The 24,234-nt window shown below is 41.2% G+C and overlaps 1 long non-coding RNA gene across 1 annotated transcript in view; it reads left to right on the top strand.

Annotated features, from left to right (window-relative positions):
• The window catches only part of LOC115835468, a 61,579-nt gene that overhangs the window by 11,450 nt on the left and 25,895 nt on the right, over window positions 1-24,234 (top strand). The window contains exon 2 of the long non-coding RNA XR_004030453.1: window positions 5,284-5,369. This is a non-coding gene — a long non-coding RNA (uncharacterized LOC115835468). The remainder of the gene's footprint in view (window positions 1-5,283; window positions 5,370-24,234) is intronic.

Below are 24,234 nucleotides of genomic sequence, written 5' to 3'. Positions count from 1 at the left end.
ACAGTAGCCAGATTTAGCAAATAAAAATACAGAATTTCCAGTTAATTTTGAATTTTAGATAAAGAAATACATAGTTTTTAGTATGTTACATGCAATATTTGGGACATACTTAAACTAATACATTATTTGCTGTTTATCTGAAATTCAAATTTAACTGGGCATCCTGTATTTCATCTGGCAAACCCATTTGACATTAACCTCTCTCTCTGGTCCTATAACTCAATACTCTCCATGGACCTCAGCTACTCTTGGTCTATCCTGAGGTCTCATGTTTCTTGTTGCATGTATTTTTGCTGCGGGTGCCCAAGGAGAAAAAGCACAGCCTTTGGGAACAGAAAGATCTGAGTTTGAACCTCAGCTCTCTAGCTTACTAACCCTATGACTTGGGCAAGTAATTTAACTCTTCTAATCTCAGTTTTCTCTTCTGTAAAATGTGAACCCTGACATAACTGACATAAGAGACATAAGAGAAAGTGGTTGTGAGGATCAGATGAGCTATTCAAAACCCAGGACTGTTGAGGTCTAGTGTATATATTCAACATGTGAGTTCACTGTCATCATCGCTAGCATTTTTGAAAAGCAGACCTATGTCACCTCTTTCAGTCCTTGGTGATACAGTTGACCGTGATTTGCCAAGAAGCAATGTGGTCTGGGTTAAATTTAGAAGTCCTGAAGGCTGGAATGGAGGTCATCTCTCCTGGGTGTGCTAGCCTTACCAGGTCAAGCTTTCTGGCAGCAGGAGTGAAACAAGCTGTGCAGCGGGGAGGATCCAGGAACAAGGAGCCAAGGGGGTCTCCCAACACTGGGAGCCATCCTGCCTCCACTGGCCAAGGTTCCTCTACCCTACAAAACCTTTTCTCTTTACCTAACTCCTCTCAAGCCATAGCCCCTCACTCTCTTTGTTTGCTTAAGGCCAAATGTCTTTAGAAAGTGGTCACACCCTTGCTGTTTCCATTTCTACATGTGAAGCTCAGTTTACGCCCCAGTAACTCTTTGAAACCGTGCTTTCAACCCTCTTTAGTCACCTCCTGGTTTTCCGATTCAGTGTATTCTTTACTGATGTAGTTGGAAATGCTGACTGCCCATCTTCATATGTAGACCTTATGGCATTGTCCTCTTCTGGTTCTCCTCCTACTTCTCCGACTGCTCCTTTTAAGTGTCTTCTGGCTGCCCCTTCCATATGACTCTCCTGAGCAGGATGGTCGTAGAGTATGGAAGCCTAGCTCCTCTTGCCCAAAAGTCCATTGAAATAATGAATAAAATACACATATAGAGGAAAATAATTTATTGCTACAGGAAACCAAGGTTGAAATCATATATAAACTAGAAATCTGGGGGGCATTTCTTCAGGCAGTAATGATGGGCCAGGATTGAAAAGAGCCAGTGAGGGCTGTGTACCACCCTCTTTCTTGAGCAAGGACAATTTATCTAGAAAGTAAGTGGCAAAACTCCCTGGCCGACCCCACTGCCACTCTAACCACAGAGAGGCAAAGACAGTGTTACTCTGGCAGAGAGGAGGGTGAGGTGTGTTGAGGGGCCTGCTGAGAGGCCCACCACCAGAAGTACCTTCTGGTCTTTGTCTTATACTATTATACTATTATAAGACACTGCTAGCTTGCAGACTAAGGTATGCTATAATTTGAAACAGGCATTAAGCTGATAGCTGAGTGCTGTGTGTATGTGTGTAGAGGCCCGGGAGTTCTTCTCCAGAGAATCAGAGTGGTACACAGACAAAACTCCCTGCTGCAGCTGTACTCAGCACTCAGAGCTCCTGGCTGGTGGCCTCAGCACTCATTACCTCTAGCTTCCCTCCTCTTCCCTTCCCTCCCCAAGCCATTCCTCATCCACCCTTGCTGAGGCAGGGAGGCAGGAAGGGCTGAGCTGCACAGGGGTGATTTGGAAGCTTGAGGTTTGGATGTAGTTTGTCCCATCCAAAACTCACGTTGAAATTTGATTCCTAATTTGGCAGTGTTGGGAGATGGGGCTTTGTGAGAGGTGTCTGGGTCATGCGGGCCGATCCCTCATAAATAGATTAACGCCTTCTCTCCAGAGTGAGTTCTCTCTCCAGGGACTGGATTAGTTACTGCGAGAGTAGATTGTTTGGTCTCTGCACAAGCCCTCTTCCCCCTCTGCTTTCTATCATCAGTTAAAGCAAGCTGCCTGATCTTGGACTTTCTAGTCACCAGAATGTGAGCCAAATAAACTTATTTTCTTTGTAAATTGCCCAGTCTTTGGTATTCTGTTAGGGCAGCAGAAAACAAAGTCCCAGCTATACCGAAGGACAGAGAATGCAGAACACTAAAGTGGAGAGGAAGGAGCCGTGCAGAAGCACACTGCTGTTGCCCACTGGTGCCTGAGAACACAGAGATGGCATACATAGGTGTTGGACAGAGGATGCCACCAACAGGGCAACGAGACTGTTTACATTGAGCAAATAAGAAAATTGATTGAACAAATAATTCAATATATTTAAGGTATTAGAGATTTCTCACCATCAGAGAAGGTGAAATACAGAAAGAAGCTAAGTTTGAAGGAGCCCTGAGATATTGGATTGGAATTAGAAGTATTGGTATACATTCATGGAAAAGTACATGGAGAACTGCAGAACTCTAGGCACATAATGACTCCACCCAAACTCTGGCACTGAGTGACTGACTGTTGCAGGGGGCAGAGGAGGGTACAAAAGGCTGGTCCCCTTGCCTCAAGTGGGAGACAGCCCTGCTGTGTGGTTAATACTTCAGATCCCTCACCTGTGGATTAGGCCATGATAGACTTTACCTGAGATCACACATCCTGGCTAGGCTCTTTCCCTTTCCCTGTTCATCTTCTCTCCTTCCCTTATAGGTTCTTCGAGGAATTCAGTGCCTTGATAGATCATGTGTACCCCACACCTGCTTTCAAATTCTGTTTTTAGGGAACCCAACCTAAGAACATCAGTAATAACCATTTATTCAAGTGGAGATGGCTGATAACTGGAACCAAGTGGAGTCAGTATGGCTGACCACTAATTAGGAGTAAAAAGGGAGGGCAGCGCGGGGAGCAAGGGATTTGGAATGTTCTCTAATTTGCCTTGGGTCTAAGCGGGTACTATTCATTCACTGAAAAATGAAGGAGTAGTTCTGGGATGGAGTGAGGGAGGAGACAAGTTAATTCCATTTTGGACATGTTGAGTTGGAGATGCCTGTGGGACACCAGGGCAGCCAGGCAGGCAGACATGAAGAAGGCAGTTGGAGTTTAGAGTTTGGGATAGGAAATCTGAGCTGGAGATCTAGATTTGGGAATTAAAAGCAAATAAATGGCAGTTACAATAGGGGTATTATGTTCATAATCATGGCTCCATACGGGAAGAGTTGCAGGGTGCTGTGTTGAATTTTTAGGTTAACATGAAGGAAGGCAATCTAGTTCTCCAATCTAGTCCCTTTGGCCCATTGATAGAATTCTTTAGCTGGATAATCTTTGACCTAACCTTAAAAAAAAAATTCTCATGTTCCTGTTGCAGCTCCGTGTCATCATTAGGATCAAATATAATAAGAATAATATGAAAATAATTAACTTTTGTTCACAATGAGTTGTAGTCACAATAATGATGTATATTATTATTATGCCAAAATGAACAAAGCACTCTTACTCACTTCCTCTTCCAGAGCCAGAATTAACTGTTTGCCTAAGGCCCCATAATGAAGACTGTTAGCATGTAGAATCTGAAAGAACTCTTTTTACCCAATTAATTAATTTTGGACATTAAGCCCGGGTCTCTGTCCTCTTTTCCTCAAGAGCAATGAGTCTCACAAGATCTGGTGATTTAAAAATAAGGAAAAAACAAAAGTAATGAGACCTGAGGATAGCTAACTCAATTTTTAAGACGAAAGCCCATGAAATAAATAAAACTGCAAAGCATAAACTTGATTTTGACAAAGCCTGGGGAGTGATTCCCCGACAGGGAGTGATTCCCCGACAGGGGTAGAATTGAAGGAAGTGGTTTTTACTGCACACTTTACAGAGAGCCTCTTATTGGTGTAATCTGGGGTATGGAAGGGAAAATAAATTTTTGTTCATGAAGTCATTGCTGAAGGCTTTCCCTAGCTGCTCAGCTTACTAATACAGTCTCATTGCTTTGTATCAGTCTGAACCACCATGCATTCCGTTCTCTTTTCACTGTAGCACTTCTCTAGAGGGCACCATCTTTTGCCAGTCCCTAGGTGGAAAAGACTTTGGAGTTTAAGCAGACCACCATGCGTAAGGCTGGTCCATTTCCTCAGCATTCCTCATTCAGGCTACCTTTTTGTTGGCAGAGCTGGTGACTTCCCATTCTACAATCAATTCACCAAGATCTCTAATAGAAAATGTTAATGTTTGGTTTTGGTTCACTGTATCCTAATAATGAAAACTTCCTCAACAATATTTAAAATTGTCTGTGGATCCTACCTGAATTAGGTTTGAAATAATAAAAATTACCATATCAAATAAAATCTTAACATTTTAATTCCTCATGGTCATTCTATAAATTGTATGACGTAATGTGGTATAGCAAAGAATAGCACTTGTGGGGAAAAACTCTATTTCTAGACATTTTGAGGGTGAGCTGAAATTCATGTAACTACAGAATCATTTGAAAGAAGTGTATAAACTTAATGGGCAGTCCCCCCACTCCCACATTTACACAGCTGTTACGTATCTGTTTAACTATTAATATAGAAACAAAAATACTTTCTATTTACAAACTTCTGGGTATGCTGCTCTTTAAAATTCTTCACTATGGTTTAGTATTAAAGAGTCATGTCTTTTTCCTTATTTATTTTTTATTTTTTCGAGATGGAGTTTTGCTCTTGTTACTCAGGCACGATCTTGGCTCACCACAACCTCTGCCTCCCAGGTTCAAGCGATTCTCCTGCTTCAGCCTCCCGAGTAGCTGGGATTACAGGCATGTGCCACCATGCCTGGCTAATTTTGTATTTTTAGTAGAGATGGTGTTTCTCCTTGTTGGTCAGGCTGGTCTTGAACTCCCGACCTCAGGTGATCCACCCGCCTTGGCCTCCCAAAGTGCTGGGATTACAGGCGTGAGCCACCACGCCTGGCCATCTTTTTCCATTTTAATAAGAGATCATTTAATAATTTTCCTATTAATATTTTAGCAAGTAAGTTTTAAAGAATGATTTCAAAAGAATACTCACATCCTGTATGTTTACTCAGTGAACCCACCTGTCTTAGTCTGTTTTGCATTACTGTAAAGGAATACCTGAGGTAATTTATAAGAAGAGGTTTATTTGGTCCACTGTTCTGCAGGCTGTACAAGAAGCATGGTACCAGCATCTACTTCTGGTCAGGACCTCAGGAGGCTTCCAACCATGCTGGAGGTGAAAGGGGAGCAGGTGAGTCACATGGTGAGGGAGGGAACTAGAGGGGACAGGAGTGCCATGCTCTTTTAAACAATCAGCTCTCCTGTGAGCTAACAGAGAACTCACTCATTACAGTGAGGATGACACCAAGTCCCTCATGAGGAATCCACCTTCCTGACTTAAATGTCTCCCACCAGGCCCCACCTCTAACACTGGAGATCAATTTCAATATGAGATTTGGAGAGAACAAATATCCAAACTATATCACCACTTCATCATTCAACCCACCAAGCTCAGAGAACACAGCACCAAAACAAAAAAAAAACCTTTGATCCCCTTCCTCATCCTTCTCCCCCATCTCCCATGTCTTTGAAACTTGACTCAAAGAAAGAGGGAAGCCTCAGTAATTTGCTTCTTGATTTATAGCCATGTTAATACTAGGCTTCCAGAGACAGTGGTTATAGTGGGTTTGGAGCATGCTCACTGGAGCCAGACTGATATGGTTTGGATCTGTTCCCCACCCAAATCTCATCTTGAATTGTATTCCCATAATTCCCACATGTTGTGGGAGGGACCCAGTGGGAGATAAGTGGAGTCATGGGGGCAGTTTCTCCCATACTGTTCTCATGGTAGTGAATAAGTCTCATGAGATCTGATGGTTTTATCAGGGGTTTCTGCTTTTGCATCTTCCTCATTTTCTCTTGCCACCACCATGTAAGAAGTGCCTTTCGCCTCCCACAATGATTCTGAGGCCTTGCCAACCTTGTGGAAATGTAAGTCCAATTAAACCTCTTTTTCTTCCCAGTCTTGGGTATGTCTTTATCAGCAGCATGAAAATGGACTAATACAGTAAATTGGTACCAGTTGAGTGGGGTGTTGCTGAAAAGATACCTGAAAATGTGGAAGCAACTTTGGAATGGGGTAACAGGCAGAGGTTGGAACAGTTTCGAGGGCTGAAAGAAGACAGGAAAATGTGAGAAAGTTTGGAACGTCCTAGAGATGTGTTGAATGACTTTGACAAAAATGCTGGTAGTGATATGAACAATAAGGTCCAGGCTAAGGTGGTCTCAGACAGAGATGAGGAACTTGTTGGGAACTGGAGCAAATGTGACTTTTGTTATGTTTTAGCAAAGGGACTGGCAGCATTTTGCCCCTGCCCTAGGGATTTGTGGAACTTTGAACTTGAGAGAGATGATTTAGGGCATCTGGCGGAAGAAATTTCTAAGCAGCAAAGCATTCAAGAGGTGACTTGGGTGCTGTTAAAGGTATTCAGTTTTAAAAGGGAAGCAGAGCATAAAAGTTCAGAAAATTTGCAGCCTGACAGTGCGATAGAAAAGAATCCTAGCTGGGCGCAGCAACTCATGCCTGTAATCCCAGCACTTTGGGAGGCTGAGGTGGGCAGATCCCTTGAGGTCAGGAATTCTAGACTACCCTGGCCAACATGGTGAAACCCCATCTCTACTAAAAATACAAAAATTAACCAGGCATGGTGGCTCACACCTGTAATCCCAGCTACTCGGGAGGCTGAGGCAAGAGAATCACTTGAACCCAGGAGATGGAGGTGGCAGTAAGCCAAGATTACACCATTGCACTCCAGCCTGGGCAACAGAGTGAGACTCCATCAGAAAAAAAAAGAAAGAAAATCTCATTTTCTGAGGAGGAATTCAAGCAAGTATTTGTAAATTCAAGCAGATATTTGCATAAGTAACGAGGAGCCAAATGTTAATCCCCAAGATGATGGAGAAAATGTCTCCAGAGCATGTCAGAGACCTTTGTAGCAGCCTCTCCCATCAAAGACCCAGAGGTCTAGGAAAAAAAAATGGTTTTGTGGGCAGGGCCCAGGGTCCCTGTGCTGTGTGCAGTCTAGGGACTTGGTGCCCTGCATCCCAGCTGCTCCAGCCATGGCTGAAAAGGGCCAACATAAGAGCTCAGGCCATGGCTTCAGAGGGTGCAAGCCCCAAGCCTTGGCAGCTTCCATGTGGTGTTGAGCCTGCAGGTGCACAGAAGTGAAGAATTGGGGTTTGGGAACCTCTGACTAGATTTCAGAAGATGTATGGAAATGACTGGATGCCCAGGCAGAAGTTTGCTGCAGGGGCAGGGCCCTCATGGAGAACCTCTGCTAGGGCAGCACAGAAGGGAAATGTGGGGTTGAAGCCCCCACAGAGTCCCTACTGGGTCACCACCTAGTGGAGCTGTGAGAAGAGGTCCACCATCCTCCAGACCCCAGAATAGTAGATCCACTGACAGCTTGCACTGTGCTCCTGGAAAAACCACAGACACTCAATGCTGGCCCATGAAATCAGCCAGGAGGGAGGCTATACCCTGCACAGTCACAGGGATGGAGCTGCCCAAAACCATGGGAACCCACCTCTTACATCAGCGTGACCTGGATGTGAGACTTGGAGTCAAAGGAGATCATTTTGGAGCTTTATTTTTAATTAATTAATTAATTAATTTGTTTATTTATTTATTTTTTGAGACAGAGTTTCACTCTTGTTGCCCAGGCTGTAGTACAATGGCGTGATCTCAGCTCACTGCAACCTCGCCTCCTAGGTTCAAGCAATTCTCCTGCCTCAGCCTCCTGAGTAGCTGAGATTACAGGCACCCACCACCATGCCTGGCTAATTTTTGAATTTTTAGTAGAGACAGGGTTTCACCATGTTGGCCAGGCTGGTCTTGAACTCCTGACCTCAGGTGATCCACCAGCCTCGGCCTTCCAAAGTGCTGAAATTATAGGCATGAGCCACTGTTCCTGGCTATTTTGGAGCTTTAAAATTTGACTGCCCCGCTGGATATCGAACTTGCATGAGCCCTGTAACTCCTTTGTTTTGGCCAATTTATCCCATTTGGAATGGCTGTATTTACCCAATACCTGTACCCCCATTGTATATAGGAAGTAACTAGCTTGCTTTTGATTTACAAACTCATAGGCAGAAGGGACTTGCCTTGTTTCAGATGAGACTTTGGACTGTGGACTTTTGGGTTAGTGCTGAAATCCGTTAAGACCTTGGGGGACTGTTGGGAAGGCATGATTGGTTTTGAAAAGTGAGGACACGAGATTTGGAGGGGCCAGGGGCAGAATGATATGGTTTTGCTCTGTGTTCTCACACAAATGTCAACTTGAACTATGCTCCCATAATTCTCATGTGTTATGGGAGGGACCCAGTGGGAGATAATTGGAATCATGGGGGCAGTTTTCTCCATACTGTTCTCATGGTAGTGAATAAGTCTTATGAGATCTAATGATTTTATCAGGGGTTTCTGCTTTTGCATCTTTCTCATCTTCTCTTGCTGCTGCCATGTAAGAAGTGCCTTTCACCTCCCACCATGATTCTGAGGCCTCCCCAGCCATGTGGAACTTTAAGTCCACTTAAACCTCTTTTTCTTCCCAGTCTTGGGTAAGTCTTTATAAGCAGCATGAAAATGGACTAATACACAGACTACCTGGATTCTAACCCTAACTGCCATTTAACAGCTGTTATCAATAGCTGATATTAGGCAAGATACTTAGCCTCTCTGTAACTCAGTTTTCTCATCTGTAAAACGGGGATAATATGTACCCACCCCACAGGGTCATTATAAAAAATCAGTCTATAATAGTGGCTGTCACACAGTTAGTTTGGAGTGTTAGCCACTGCCATTATTACCATGGAGCTCAGTCTTTGGCTACAAATCAATTTGTTGGGCTTCTTTAAAAGTTTGGCCCACACACATGAACAAAGAGGAAATTTGGAGAGGAAGGGCTGAATTTCTAATTCTGCCTCAGTCTCCTATTTATTTAATTTTTAATTTTTTTCTTTTTTGAGACAGGGTCTTGCTCTGTAGCCAAGGCTGGAGTACAGTGGAATGATCTCAACTCACTACAGCCTCAACCTCCTGGGCTCAAGCAACCTCCTGTCTCAGTCTCCTGAGTAGCTGAGATTACAGGCCTGTGCCACCATGCCTGGTTAATTTTTTATATTTGTAGAGGTAGATCTCGCTCTGTCACCCAAGCTGGAGTGGAGTGGCATGATCATTGCTCACTGCAGCCTCGACCTCCTGGGCTCAAATGATCCTCCCTCCTTGGCCTCCTGAGTAGTTGGGATAGACTACAGGCATGCACCATGACCTCCAGCTAATTGTTTGAAAATATGTTTTAGACATGGGGACTGACTATGTTGCCCAGGCTGGCTTCCAACTCCTGGACTCAAGTTATCCTCCCCCCTCAGCCTCCCAAAGTGCTGCGATTACAGATGTGAACCACCATGTCCAGCTCAGTCTCCTATTTAAAGCAAATCTGGGAGCAGCTCTCCTCAACGGGAAACAGAATGATCAGAAAAGTGAAAGTAACATGTGTTGAGACCTTAGCAAACACCAGGTGCCATGCATATCTTACATACAGTCTTCAAAAACCTAAGCTTTACATACTGTTATTATCTACTTCTTACAAATGAGGAAACAAGCGAAGAGTGATGAACTTGCTAATAAATGGTGGAGTTGGCATTTGATCCCAGGAGCTCTGGCTTTAAAACCCACCTGTTTAACCAAGAGTGGCAGGGATTTTTTTTTTTTTTTAATTAAACACACCACAGTTCCTATTTCTTAAGTCTAAGGCTCTTTATATTTTTTGGAAATTCAAATATCTATACTCCTTATGAATGGCACATAAATCTACTTCCCCACCTTAAGCTCATCCCCTCTGGCTGGTCCAATAGAGTACTTTAGTTTCAAGAAAAATTTATATTTTGAGCTTCCCTGCTAAACTAGGAGTTAAAGAATGCTGACCTTAAAGCCCTGGCTGTAGCAGTAGATTTTGCCATGACTGTTGTGGAATAGGCTATTAGGCAGGGATGGGAAGAATTTGGGATGTAAAGCTGGAAATTACTGGGATATCAATTGCTGGCACTTCTGGGTTTTATGTGTTGTATTCCCTACTACTCAAGGCCCCCAAGCTTTAGTCTATCTTAGGCATTCACTGTCTTCCTTCCTATCTCTTACTATAATGTCTTATCTGTAGGCCCTGATCCTTAGGATGATTTTTCTCTTCTAGTCTATGCTGTATCCATTTCAAGCCAGGATATCACTTTTAACTTTCTAGGTTCTCAGGAAAGCAGGGTTCTTCCCTATCTCTATTTTGCCTAGGTTTCCTGCCCTTTAGCATCGCAGTGAAATTTTTAAAATAACAGTTACGTGTTTCATCTATTCAGCCGGCATTCCCAGAGTACTGCTCACAAAAAATTTTTTGATTTGCTTTTTTTGTGATTGTGTATACTCTATCTTTTTTACTTGTTAGTGTCCATATCCATTTTTATTTTCATGGTGAAATTATCAGTGTTATACACGCTTGTTTTGTTTTGGCTTTGTATTTGAATTTGCTTCACTCCATTTTTCTCTACTTTTAAGGCTTTAAAAAAATAGGTCCTTTGGCATCTTCTTCACTCTTTTTTTTTTTTTTAAATTGACATGACATCCATAGCATAACGTTAATCATTTTATTTTTTGAGGCAAGGTCTCTCTCTGTCACTCAGGCTGGAGTGTAGTGGGGCCATAGCTCATTATAGCCTCAACCTCCCAGGCTCAAGCAATCCTCCTGCCTCAGCCCTAGAGTAGCTGGCACCACAGTTGTGTGCCACTATGTGCTAACTTTTGAGTTTTCTGTAGAGACAGGGTTTCGCCACATTGCCCAGGCTGGTCTTGGACTCCTCAAGGGATCCTCCTACCTTGGCTTCCCAAAGTGCTGGGATTGTAGATGTGAGCCACCGCACCTGGCCATATTAATCATTTTAAAGTATACAATTCAGTGCCGTTTAGAACATTCACAATGTGTACCACCTCTATATAGTTTCAAAACATTTTCATTAGCCCAAAAGAAAACCCTTTACCCATTAAGCAGTCACTCCTCATTCTACCCTCTTTTAGCCCCTGGAACAACTAATCTGCTTTCTATCTGTACAGATTTTTCTATTCTGAATATTACATATAAATGAAACCCATATATGACCTTCGTGTCTGATTTATTCTACTTAGCATAATGTTTTCAAGGTACCTCCATGTTGTAGCATGTATCAGTCCTTTGTTCCTTTTTTATGGCTGAATAATATTCTATTATATGCATATGTCACATTTTATTTATTCATTCATTCTTTTATGGACATGTGGTTTGTTTCCATCTTTTGGCTATTGTGAATAGTGTTGCTGTGAACATCCATGTACATGTATTTGTTTAAGTATCTGTTGTCAATTCTTTGCAGTATGTACCTTGAAGTACAATTGCTGGGTCATAGGGTAATTCCATGTTTTATTTTTTGAGAAACCACCAAATGGTTTTTAACCATGGTTGCACCATTTTATATTCCATCAGCAATGTACAAGAGTTCCAATTTCTCTAACTCCTTAGCAATACTTACTGTTTTCTGGGGTTTTTTTTGTTGTTGTTGTTGTTGTTTGGTTTTGGTTTTTTAATTATAGCAATCCTAGTGGGTTTGAAGTGGTATCTCATTGTGGTTTTGATTTACATTTCCCTAATGACTAATGATGTTGAGCATCTTTTTATGTGGCTGTTGCCCACTGGTATATCTTCTTTGAAGAAATATCTACTTAAGCAGTCTGCCCATTTTTAAACTGAGTTGCTTGTATTTTTTGTTGAGCTGTAAGAGTTTTTAAAAATATATTTTTGATACCAGGCACTTAGCAGATATATGAGTTGCAAATGTCCCATTCTTTAGGTTGTCTTTTCACTTTCTTGGTAATGTCCTGACATAAAAGTTTCCAATTTGGACACAGTCCATTTTACCTATGTTTTTCTCTTATTGCTTGTGCTTCTGGTGCCATATCTAAGAATTCATTGCCAAATCCAAACTGATAAAAATTTACCTTGATCCTTTCTTCTAAGAGTTTAGCAGTTTTTGTTTCTACATTTAGGTTTGTTTTTTTTTTTTGAGACAGAGTCTCACTCTGGCTCTGTTGCCCAGGATAGAGCATGATGGCGTGATCTCAGCTCACTGCAACCTCTCTGCCTCCTGGGTTCAAGCCATTCCCCTGCCTCAGCCTCCCAAGTAGCTGGGATTACAGGCATTTACCAGCACACTGGCTAATTTTTGTATTTTTAGTAGAGACAGTGTTTCAGCATGTTGGCCAGGCTGGTCTTGACCTCCTGACCTCAGGTGATCCACCTGCCTCAGCCTCCCGAAGTGCTGAATTTACAGATGTGAGCCACCACATCTGGTCTTTTTTTTTTTTTTAATCCATTTTGAGTTACTTTTTGTATATGGTGTGAGGTAGGGGTCCAAAAAGTGTCATTCTTTTGAATGTGGATATCCAGTTTTCCCAGAACCATTTGTTGAAAAGATTACTTCTTCCCCATCAAATGGTCTTGTCACCCTTGTTGAAAATCAATTGTCCATAGATGTATGGGTTTACTTCTGGACTCTCAATTCTATTCCATTGATGTTTATCTCTGTCCTTATGCCAATACCACACACTCTTTTGATTACTGTAGCTATGTAGTAAGTTTTGCAATTGGAAACTGTGAGTCTTCCAACTGTGTTATTTTTTTGATATTATTTTAGATAATCAGGGCCCCTTGCAATTCCCTATGAATTTGGGAGGATCAACTTTTCCATTTCTGCAAAAAAAAAAAAGGCATTGGAATTTTTATAGGAATTGCATTGAATATGTAGATCACTTTGGGTAGCATTGCTGTCTTAACAATATTAAATATTCCAATTTCCAATAGATGAATATGAGATATCTTTTCATTTATTGATGTCTTCTTAACTTTCTTCCAGCAATGTATTGTAGTTTTCAGTGCACAAGGCTTTCACCTCCTTAGTTAAATTTATTCCTAGATATTTTATCCTTTTGGATGCTATTATAAATGAGACTGTTTTCCTCAGTTCCTTTTTGAATCATTCTTGCATGTCCACTATTAATTTGTACTGAAATCTTCTAAGCTTTTCATTAACTTGTCACTTTGTAATTGTTCTCAAGTCATAAATTACCCAACAATATTGAAAATATTTATTATTTAAGAATATCACCAACTTCTGAGCACAATTCTTTTTTCTCTTTCTTATTACATCTAGTACAGTGTCCTCTTTACTTATAATATAGGTATTCAGTAAACTTATTAATTTACCAATTTTTATTCATTATTTATTTTTATGTATTTTTAAATTTTAGGGTCAGGGTCTTGCTCTGTCGCCTAGGCGAGAGGGCAGCAGCACAGTCATAGCTCATTGCAGACTGAAACTCCTGGGCTCAAGCAAGCCTTCCCCCTCAACTTCCCAAGTAGCTAGGACTACAGGCATGCACCACCATGTCCAGTGAATTTTTAAGTTTTTTGTGGAGATGGAGTCTCTGTATGTCACCCAGGCTGGTCTTGAACTCTGGGCCTCAAGTGATCCTCTGCCTCAGCCTCCCAAAGCTCTGGGATTACAGGTGTGAGCTACCACGCCCAGCCCTTGATTCATTACTTTAAAAAATGCAAAATCATGTCCTGTAAATATCTATCCATGCTTTCTTTCTATTCCTATTAGCATTGCCTTAGTCAGGCACATGCAGTTTCTCCCTATGGGATTTTCAGGTTTTTTAAAATATTGTCTCTTCTTCCTTCCTAAATCTTGATGGTAATTTGTTTTTGCAGTCTGGATCAAGATCAAAATTGCTGCAGGCTACCTCAACTTCTCTTTGGTTCATCCATGCTGCTCTTAAGGGAGAAAGAGAGAAAGGGTTCAGGTTCAGTTATTAAAATACCTCTTCCATGAAGCTTCCCCTAGACTGATTATCGAAAAGCTAAAGCTAATTACCTCTATTTTTCCATCTCATTTGCATGAAATCGTAATCTCTCCAGCTTTGTATCTAATTATGTACTCACTCTTGCCTTAATTAAAATGTATTTAAAATCACAGAATTAGAAGTTGGAGGCGACCTTAGGAATATAATGCAGACTCCTGGTTAAATGTGGTCGAATGAGCACATTCACTTGTCGCTGATGCCTAGCGAAAGCCTTCTTAAATGTCAATATATTCAAAATGCATAAACCAACAAGGACAAAGAAACTGGGTAAGAAGATGACAGTGACTACACTTCAAGAGTTGTAAAGCCCATGGAAAGGTGGAAACTGACCTAGCAGAGTGATAACCCATTAAACTATTAATGAAAGACTCAGAGCAAGCCAATTCCCAGAACTCCAGAAAAGCTTGGGTATTAGAGGTGCTAGATATCTCTGAAAGGGGAAAAGTGACTGAAAAAAAAAAGCCATAGTTGAGGGCAGGGATACTTTACAGAAAATGGGACTTAAACGAAAGCCAATATTAGACAGTGACAACCTAGCTCCCTTCTCCAACTCAGCTCTGAGAATTCTGCAACCAGCTTACCCTCTTCAACCCACAGGAAACTGGAAAATTCCTCTTTGGGAAAATGTTCCACCCCAAGAGCAGGGAAAACATTCCAAGCTTAATAAGATCATTCTACACTGATCAACCCAACCTCCTACTCTGCCTCACCTCTGGTATTGGTCTCACTGTTCTTTTTTTTAGTTTAATTTATTGTGGTAAGAACACTGAACATGAAATCTACCCTGTTAACACATTGTTAGGTGTACAATATGTTTTTCTTGTCTATAGGCACATTGTCATGCTGCAGATCTCTAGAGCTTATTCATCTTGTTTAACTGATACTTTATGCCTATGATTAGACACTGTCCTATAAAGGATCACCTTCAGACAATAAAGGAATTTCTCCAGCATGAAGGACAGAATGAACAAAATGGAACTCAGAGGAAATCAAAGCAATGGAGTTGGCAGGAAAATGTGTTTAAAAAATACCTACTGTCTGTTCTTGTTGCTAGGAAAAGATATCATATCTCCCCTCTCCCCAAAGAAAGGAGGCTTTAAAAAGGAGCATTGAGAAGAAAAGAGACCCTTGTAAGTGGAAAATGCTATAGTAGAAAAAAAAATTCAACAGAAAGGAAGGAAAATAAGACAAGGAAAATAAAGTGGTTTCTGAGGACTGAAACCATAGTTTACTGTTTAAATTTACAAGACATTACTCTTTCAGTCTCTTCACAAATAAAACTTTATTATAAAAGGGACCTCTTTCATGAGGCAATAAAAGAAGCAAATAACCTTGTTTATTCTGGGATTTATTTCTCCCAGAACCTGTTAAAATAAACATCAAACTGTCCGATTTACCAATAGAGATCATCTAGTGACAGTTTACTCCCCAAGAATCGTTTTTTTCTTTTTCTTTCTCTCTCTCTCTCTCTCTCTCTTTTTTTTTTTTTTTTTTTTTTTTGAGACAGGGTCTCGTTCTACTGCCCAGGCTGGAGTGCAGTGGCATGATCATAGTTCACTGCAGCCTCCAACTCCTTGACTCAAGTGATCCTCCCTCCTTAGTCTCCTGAGTAGCTGGGACTACAGGCATGCATCACCACACTCATCTAATTTTTTTATTTTTTAGTAGAGACAGGGGTCTCACTATGTAACCTATGCTGGTCTCAAACTCCTGGGCTCAAGTGATCCCCCCTCAGCAGCCTCTCAAAGTGCTGGGATTACAGGCATGAGCCACTAAGACTGGCACCAACACTCTTTGAATCTGTCACCTCAAAATCCTTGCTGTGTCCACCAACTCTAAACTATTATCCTTATCCAATTCTGATCAAGCCCTAGCATTGGAAGGCCTGCCTTAAACCAGACTTCAAAACTTCATAAATGTCAACTTTTCCCTGCCCCTTCTGAGAGGCTACTAAGACTCTGTCAAGTTAGTGTTCTTCCTTACTGCCATAGGAATAAAGTTGTCTTTGTTTAATCAATGGGCTGTTTTAGTGATATTTTGGTGGAGCCAAAACTATTACCTTTCAAAAATTAGTACAAAAAGACATAATGGGAGATAGAAGAAAAAAGAAAAGCAAGTTAAAAGATCAGAGATCTCACATCTGAGTAATATAATAGAAATTTCAACAAGAGAAAGAAAAAATACTTGGAAGAAAAATACTAAAAGAAATAATTTGAGAAAAATTTCCAGAACTGAAGGCCATAAATTTCTAGAATACAGGGTATGATGAAGTCAAAGGAGACCCACACCAAGGTTAAAATCATTGTGCAATTTCAGAAATGTTGAGACATTATAGAAAGCCGAGGAAAAGTGCTTGGTTGCCTGCAGATTAATATTATTACCACCAGATGGCAAGAATTCCTCAAAGGCTCTAAGTCTAAGATTTTTGTTTCATTTTCTTCTTCAGATCTTTCCAACGCATTAGAAAGAGAATTCTCATTTGGCTTCTCTCCATCTAGTCTGGCTCCATCAGAGATCTGACTCTTTTCTTCCTAAATGGCTCTGCTAGAAGGTCACTATGTAATCAGCTTGGAGGAGTAAGTACATTCTCTTTGAGGAATTGACTCATGTGGCTTTGAGGTTAAAAGAAAGACTTTTAAGAGAATGGACTCTGGACTACAGTTGTCTATTGTGAACAGAAAGACTTCTGTCATGCAGGGATTCCACAAAGCATTCGTTCATTCATTCATTCATTCATTCTTCTAACAAGTTTTATTGATGCTGACTATATGCTGGGTACTGTGTTAGGCACTAGGAATAATACTTCAGTAAAAGAAAATCAGACATGGACTTTGTCTTCATGGAGTTAAATTCTGAGGAGAGAAACATTCCATAAACGTATATACACACACATACATAAACAAATATACGTCACTATATACATACATATATATTTAAATAAATTGTGATGAGTGCTATGATGAGCTAGGTATGTGGAGAAAAAGAGACCTATTAGGTCTCTGAGGAATCTGATGGATTCCTGTAAGAGTGGAAGTAAGCAGATCAGCTAGGAAGCCATTGCAGTTTTCTTTCTTTTTTATTATTATTTTTTTTTATTATTATACTTTAGGTTTTAGGGTACATATGCACAACGTGCAGGTTTGTTACATATGTATCCATGTGCCATGTTGATTTGCTGCACCCATTAACTCGTCATTTAGCATTAGGTATATCTCCTAATGCTGTCCCTCCCCCCTGCCCCCAACCCACAACAGTCCCCGGAGTGTGATGTTCCCCTTCCTGTGTCCATGAGTTCTCAATATTCAATTCCCACCTATGAGTGAGAACATGTGGTGCTTGGTTTTTTGTCCTTGCGATAGTTTACTGAGAATGATGCCATTGCAGTTTTCTAAGAGGGAGATAAAGATGACTTGGATCAGGGTGATGCCAGAGGAAAGAGAAGTAGATGAATTCAAGAGAAATTGGAGGTAGAATTGACAGGATGTGGTCACTAGATCTGGGAAGTTAGAAAGTAGATGCATTAAAGAAGACTCCCAAGTCTCTGGATGAAGCAAGTGGCTGGATGATGGGTTTGCCATTTTCTGAGGTGGAGAAGGCTTGGGGAGGAAGAGGTTTTGGAGGAGGGGATGGTGGATAGAATCAAGAGTTCAGGGGCCTGGCGCTATGGCTCACACCTGTAATCCCAGCACTTTGGGAGGCCGAGGCGGGCGGATCACTTGAGGTCAGGAGTTCAAGACCCAGCCTGGCCAACATGGTGAAACCCTGTCTCTACTAAATATACAAAAAAGTAGCCGGGCATGGTGGCATGCACCTGTAGCCCCAGCTACTCAGGAGGCTGAGGTAGGAGAATTGTTTGAACCCAGGAGGCAGAGGTTGCAGTGAGCCGAGGTCACACCACTGCACTCCATCCTGGGTGATACAGTGAGACTCTGTCTCAAAAAAAAAAAAAAAAAAAGAGTTCAGGGTGGAATGTTAATTAAATTGGCCTTTCTCCCCAGGCATTTAGGTTATCATTTGGATGCTACTGGTCCAGGCTAGAATGGGTTTTGCTCTGATCTACTGTGTAATAGAATGACTTGGCCTGGTTTATTTGGTTTAAATTGGCTCACAGTTGGCATTCATTAGGTTAAAAATTGTTGTCAACACAGTGCCCCTACAGAGAAATAGGAAAATCAGCTTACATTTGTACTGTCTTTTCTGATGTGGGCATTTGAGAGTTAAAGAGAACTGTCCAGGCTCATGCCTGTAATCTTACCACTTTGGGAGGCTGAGGTGGAGGGATTGCTTGAGGCCAGGAGTCTGAGACCAGCCTGAGCATCACAGGGAGACCCCATCTCTACAAAAAATTATAAAATTAGCCAGGCGTGGTGGCACACACCTGTGGTCTCAGCTACTCAGGAGGCTGGGAGGTGGGAGGATTGCTTGAGCCCTAGAGGTCGAGGCTGCAGTGAGCCATGTTTGCACCACTACACTCCAGCCTGGGCCACAGTGATGCCCTGTCTCTAGAAAATAATAATAATAATAATAATGGGCTGAGCATCTTCTACATTTTTTGTTGCATTTGTTTGCACTCTATTCATAAGGGGCACACAGTCTCGAGGATAAGAAGCTTCTGGAAAATGCAAGCCCAGTTGTTTTGGTGGATCCTTCTGAATGATTATGCACAAGTAAGATCCTGAGTGTGATTGTGAGGTGGCAGAGAGGAAAACTTCTTCCATTGCAAACAATATCTCTGAAGATAGAGAACATACATATTTGTCCTATTTTATCCCCCATATAGTGCTTAATAACATATTTACACAGTAAGTGCTGAATGAAGCTGCTCCACCTGGGTTGTTTTCAGTCTCCAGACCTGTGTTGAACTCTCTGGAGGATTTGAAACCCCTCTTCCCAAAGAGCTGCTACATAATTAGCTGTGTGCTGGAACGAGGTGCCTCTCTGGACTCAACAGGGCTTAGGACCTCATTTCCGGGGGTGCTAGGAAAAAGACACTTCTCCTTCCTTCTTCCTACACCCCCTTCCATGGAGGTCTTTTGCCACCATCAACACAGTGTTAAGTCAGAATTTAAAACCAACTTAGCCCTCAACATTGATGTTTTCATTTGCAACCTCAAGGTGGAACAGTTGGCTATGTACTGTGCCCATAATCAGCAGTTACCTCAGTCTTTTTCTTTGATTCATGCCTTGCCTTCTCTTTGTGCCCTACCCTTTTGTTTAGACTATATGCTATTTTGAGGGCAAGAATTGTATCTTTTTAAACTTTATATTTCCATACGATTTATTTTTGTCTCTTTTTTTGTAATAAAAGTGTATATTTTAAGTAGTATATACATAAACACAATGAAACGATTACTACAGTCAAGCAAATTAACATATCCATCTCCTCACGTTACCTTTGTGTGTGTGTGTGTGTGTTTGCATGTGTGTATTGTGATAGCACTTGAAATCTTCTCTCCATCAATTTAGAACAGTTCTTTATAGCACTGGCAAGGGGAAGGAATGGCCTGGGAGAGCCTTAGCTCCTCCCACCAACCAATTTTCATAAACCCCACAACCCCCCTCCAGAATCATAATTAATACATAAACAAAAGTTTATAATTTTAGACAAAAGCATATTTTTGTCTGGCGCAGTGGCTCACGCCTGTAATCGCAGCACTTTGGGAGGCAGAGGTGGGCGGATGACTTGAGGCCAGGAGTTTGAGACCAGCCTGACTAACATGGCAAAACCCTGTCTCTACTAAAAATACAACAAACAAAGAAACAAAAAACCCCACGGGTGTGGTGGCATGCATCTGTGGGCCTAGCTACTCTGGAGGTTGAGGCAGGAAAATCGCTTGAACCTGGGAGGAGGAGGCTGCAGTGAGCTAAGATTGCACCACTGCACTCCAGCCTGGGCAACAGAGTGAGACCCTGTTTCAGAAAAAAAAAAAAAAAAAGCATATTTAGAACACACATTATTTACTACGCAGAAGTAGCCTTGAGACAAGTCCTGTAGCTTCCCCTTCCCTCCAGATTGCTACCCCAGTTTCCCTTGTGAAAAACATGCCACTCCCACTGCCCAAGAAAGTGTTAACAAACTGTTGTTAAAGGACAGGAACCAATGTCTGGCGAAGGCTGCAGCATTCTTCTGAAAGCTGGGGTAATGTTGTTTTTGTGCTGGTGGCCTGTCCTCTAGATTCGCAGAAGACTCACCCTTATATAACTTGGGGTTCTTGTTTTCCTGATCCAAAGCTCTTTATTTAGTAAATTCTTTGGGATAATGATATGTCTGAAGCCCTCTGAAAAGTTCCCTTTGAACTTTTATCTGAAATGATAAGAAAAAAGTCAGGCTGCACCTGAAATTCATACTTTGTTTCAAGTTCTTTCAAAGCAATGCAGATATGGAATATTTAAACAAACTATAATTCTGGAAAGCTTTTTAAGTGGAAAGTTTTGGTTCTAAGCTTTTGGAGGGGTATTTTGGAAATATCATACCACATTTAAGCCTCAATCTAAATAATAAAATGTGTAAAATAGTTTTCCTATATACTATTTTCCCCAGTTTGAAAGATTTTGTCTTAGTCCAAGCTTTTTTCATAAAAATTATAATTGTTTGATAGTATAGTCTACTAAAAAACCAAAATATGAGGTTTAAACATTGAAAAGGAGGTGGTAAAATTGTCATTATTTGCAAATGACATTATCATATATACCTGGGAAGCCAAAGGGCATCAACTTAAAAGTTATTAGAAATAGGCCGGGTGTGGTGGCTCACACCTGTAATCCCAGCCCTTTGGGAGGCTGAGGTGGGTGGATCACAAGGTCAGGAGATTGAGACCATTCTAGCTAACACAGTGAAACCCCGTCTCTACTAAAAATACAGAAAAAAAAAAAAAAAGAGCCTGGCATGGTGACAGGCACCTGTAATCCCAGCTACTTGGGAGACTGAGGCAGGAGAATCGCTCGAACCCAGGAGGCGGAGGTTACAGTGAGCCGAGATCACACCACTGCACTCCAGCCTGGGTGACAGAGCAAGACTCCATCTCTATTAAAAAAAAGAAGTAATAGGAGCATTCACTAAGGCAGTCATTGCAAACAATACATAAAAATTAATAGTATTCTTATATTCCAACCAAAACCAGTTCAAAAATATCACGAGTAAAATTTTTTTGATCACAAATCAAAACAACAACAACAAACCCTAACAGGAAGTAAGCAGGACCTAGATGAATAAAAATATAAAACTTAATAGAGGACATAAAAGGATTGATCTCATGTCAAATTGTAATCCCCAGTGTTGGAGGAGGGACCTGGTGGGAGGTGACTGGATCATGGGGATGGGCATCACCCTTGCTGATCTTGTGATAGTGAGTGAGTTCTCATGAGATCTGGTTGTTTAAAAGTGTGTAGCACCAAAATCAATTGCAACAAAAGCCAAAATTGACAAACGAGGTCTAATTAAGCGAAAGCACTTCTGCACAGCAAAAGAAACTATCATCAGAGTGAACAGGCAACCTACAGAATGGGAGAAAATTTTTGCAATCTACTAATCTGACAAAGGTCTAATATCCAGAATCTACACAAGAAAAAAACAACCCATCAAAGTGTCTCTCTTTGTCCTATCACTCTGGAGGAAGCAAGCTGCCATGTTGTGAGCAGCCCTTATGGAGAGGTCTACAAGGCAAGCAATCGAAACCTCTGGCCAACATCGAATGAGGAAATGATGCCTGCCAACAGCAACAGGAATGATTTAGGAGTGAATCTTTCAGCCCCAGTCAAGCCTTGAGATGCCTGCAACCCCTACCAACACGTTAACTACAACTCCATAAGAAACCCTGAATCAGGACCACCTAGCTAAGCTGCTCCTAGATTCCTGGCCCTCAAAAATTGTGTGAGATAATAAATGTTGCTTTAAGATGCTGAATTTGGGGGGTAATTTGTTATGCAGCAATAGATAACCAATACACTGACCTAATTAGATATTTAATCACAAAGTTACAATGATTAAAACAGTTTGGTATATTATGCAGAAACCTATACTTCAAGGGAACAGTATTGAGAGTCTAAGAATGTATATACGAGAGTTTTGTATATTACTCAGGCATCATTTTAAATCAATATGGAAAAGATTAGTAAATAAATGATATTCTGATAATCACCTAGCCATTTATTTTCGTTTATTTTTTATTTTATTTTGTTTTAGTTTTAGACGGAGTCTCCCTCTGTCACCCAGGCTGGAGTGCAATGGTGCATCTCGGCTCACTGCAACCTCCACCTCCCAGGTTCAAGCGCCTCTCCTGCCTCTGCTTCCAAAGTAGCTGGGATTACAGTTGCCTGCCACTATGCCTGGCTAATTTTGTATTTTTAGTAGAGACAGGATTTCACCATGTTGGCCAGGCTGGTCTTGAACTCCTGACCTCAGGTAATCCGCCTGCCTTGGCCTCCCAAAGTGCTGGGATTACAGTTGTGAGCCACCGCGCCTGGCCCTAGCCATTTATTTTTAAAATAAATTTTATTGTGTATTTTGAGGTTTATAACAATATTATGGGATACACATGGATAGGAAAATGGCTACTATTGTGAAACAGATTAACGTATCTATAATCTCACATAGTTACTTTTTTGTGTGCGATAAGTGCAGCTAAAATCTGCTTATTTAACAAAAATTCCTAATAGAATACAATTTTATTTAGTCCTTATGCTGCACATTAGATCACTAGACTTGTTCATCCTACACACCTGCTACTTTGTAACCTTTGACTTATGTGTTCCCATTTCTTCTCCTCCCCCGCAACCCCTTGTAACCACTGTTTTACTCTCTATCTCTATATATTTGACTTTAAGAAAAAAAGATTCTACATATAAATGAGATCAGGCAATATTTTTCTTTCTGTGTCTGGCTTATTTCATTTACATAATGTCCTCTGAAGTCCATCCATGTTGTGGCAAATGACAGGATCTCCTTCTTTTCGGTGGCTGAATAGTATTGCATTTTATATATATACAGTTTCTTTTTCCATTTATCTCTTGATGACATTTAGATGTTTCCATATCTTGGCTATTGTGAATGAGCATGTGAGTGCAGATATCTTTATGAGATGGTGAATTCGTCTTCTTTGGGAATGTAACCCAGAAGAGGGATTGCTACATCGTATGGTAGTTTTGTTTTTTGAGACAGGGTCTCACTTTGGCTGCCCAGACTGGAGTGCAGTGGTGCAGTCTTGGCTTACTGCAGCCTCAACCTCTGGGGCTCAGGTGATTCTCCCACCTCAGCCTCCTGAGTAGCTGTGAGTACAGGCACGCACCACCATGCTTGGCTAATTTTTTGTATTTTTAGTAGAGACGGGGTTTTGCCATGTTGCCTAGGCTGGTCTCAGACTCCTGGACCCAAGCAATCAGCCAGCTTTAGCTTCCCATGGTGCTGGGATTGCAGGCATGAGCCACCATGCCTGGCCTTATTTTTAATTTCTTTAGGAACCTCCATACTGTTTTGCATAATGGCTGTACCAATGTACATTTCTACCAACAGTGTACTAGGATTCCCTTTTCCTTACATCACTTAGCCATTTAGAACCTTGCCAAAAATAAAGAGAATCTGCTGTCTCTGGACTAGGCTTTCAAATGAAATGAAATGGAAATTTTAGAACACCAAAAGGCAAAAACCAGTTGAAAGACTTTTATTGTTCCTTTATTCCCTATGTAAGACAATGCTATGCAATATTTATATATTACCCACATTGCTTTTTTTTTAACCTGTCGAAGTTGAGAATATCTCAAGTATATGTGTAGTCCAGGCTCCCCAGGCTGATATGGCTTACATGGTCTTACAGCTGAATAGAGTTTGCATACAACCCATAGCCATACTTCCCTGGCAGTACCAAGTGATTGCTTGAAGGAAGGGGGAGATGGGTTCTGATCTCTCTTAACACTTCCACCAAGCAAATATTGTATGCATTTGGTCATATTGCATCATAACTCTCTTAACCCCATGTAAGGCAATTTCAATAGTGACATTCACACACAATTTTATTTCTTCAGTGAAACCACTAAGGAGCTAAGCATTAAGTCCGTCTCAGCTTTCTTTTCTTTTTCTTTTTTTTTTTTTTTGAAACAGAGTCTCACTCTGTCATCCAGGCTGGAGTGA

The sequence above is a fragment of the Nomascus leucogenys genome, chromosome 6 (assembly GCF_006542625.1).
Source record: "Nomascus leucogenys isolate Asia chromosome 6, Asia_NLE_v1, whole genome shotgun sequence".
Lineage (NCBI taxonomy): Eukaryota > Metazoa > Chordata > Mammalia > Primates > Hylobatidae > Nomascus > Nomascus leucogenys.
Note: the sequence above shows the minus strand (reverse complement) of the source record. Positions and strands in the feature narration are given on the sequence as shown.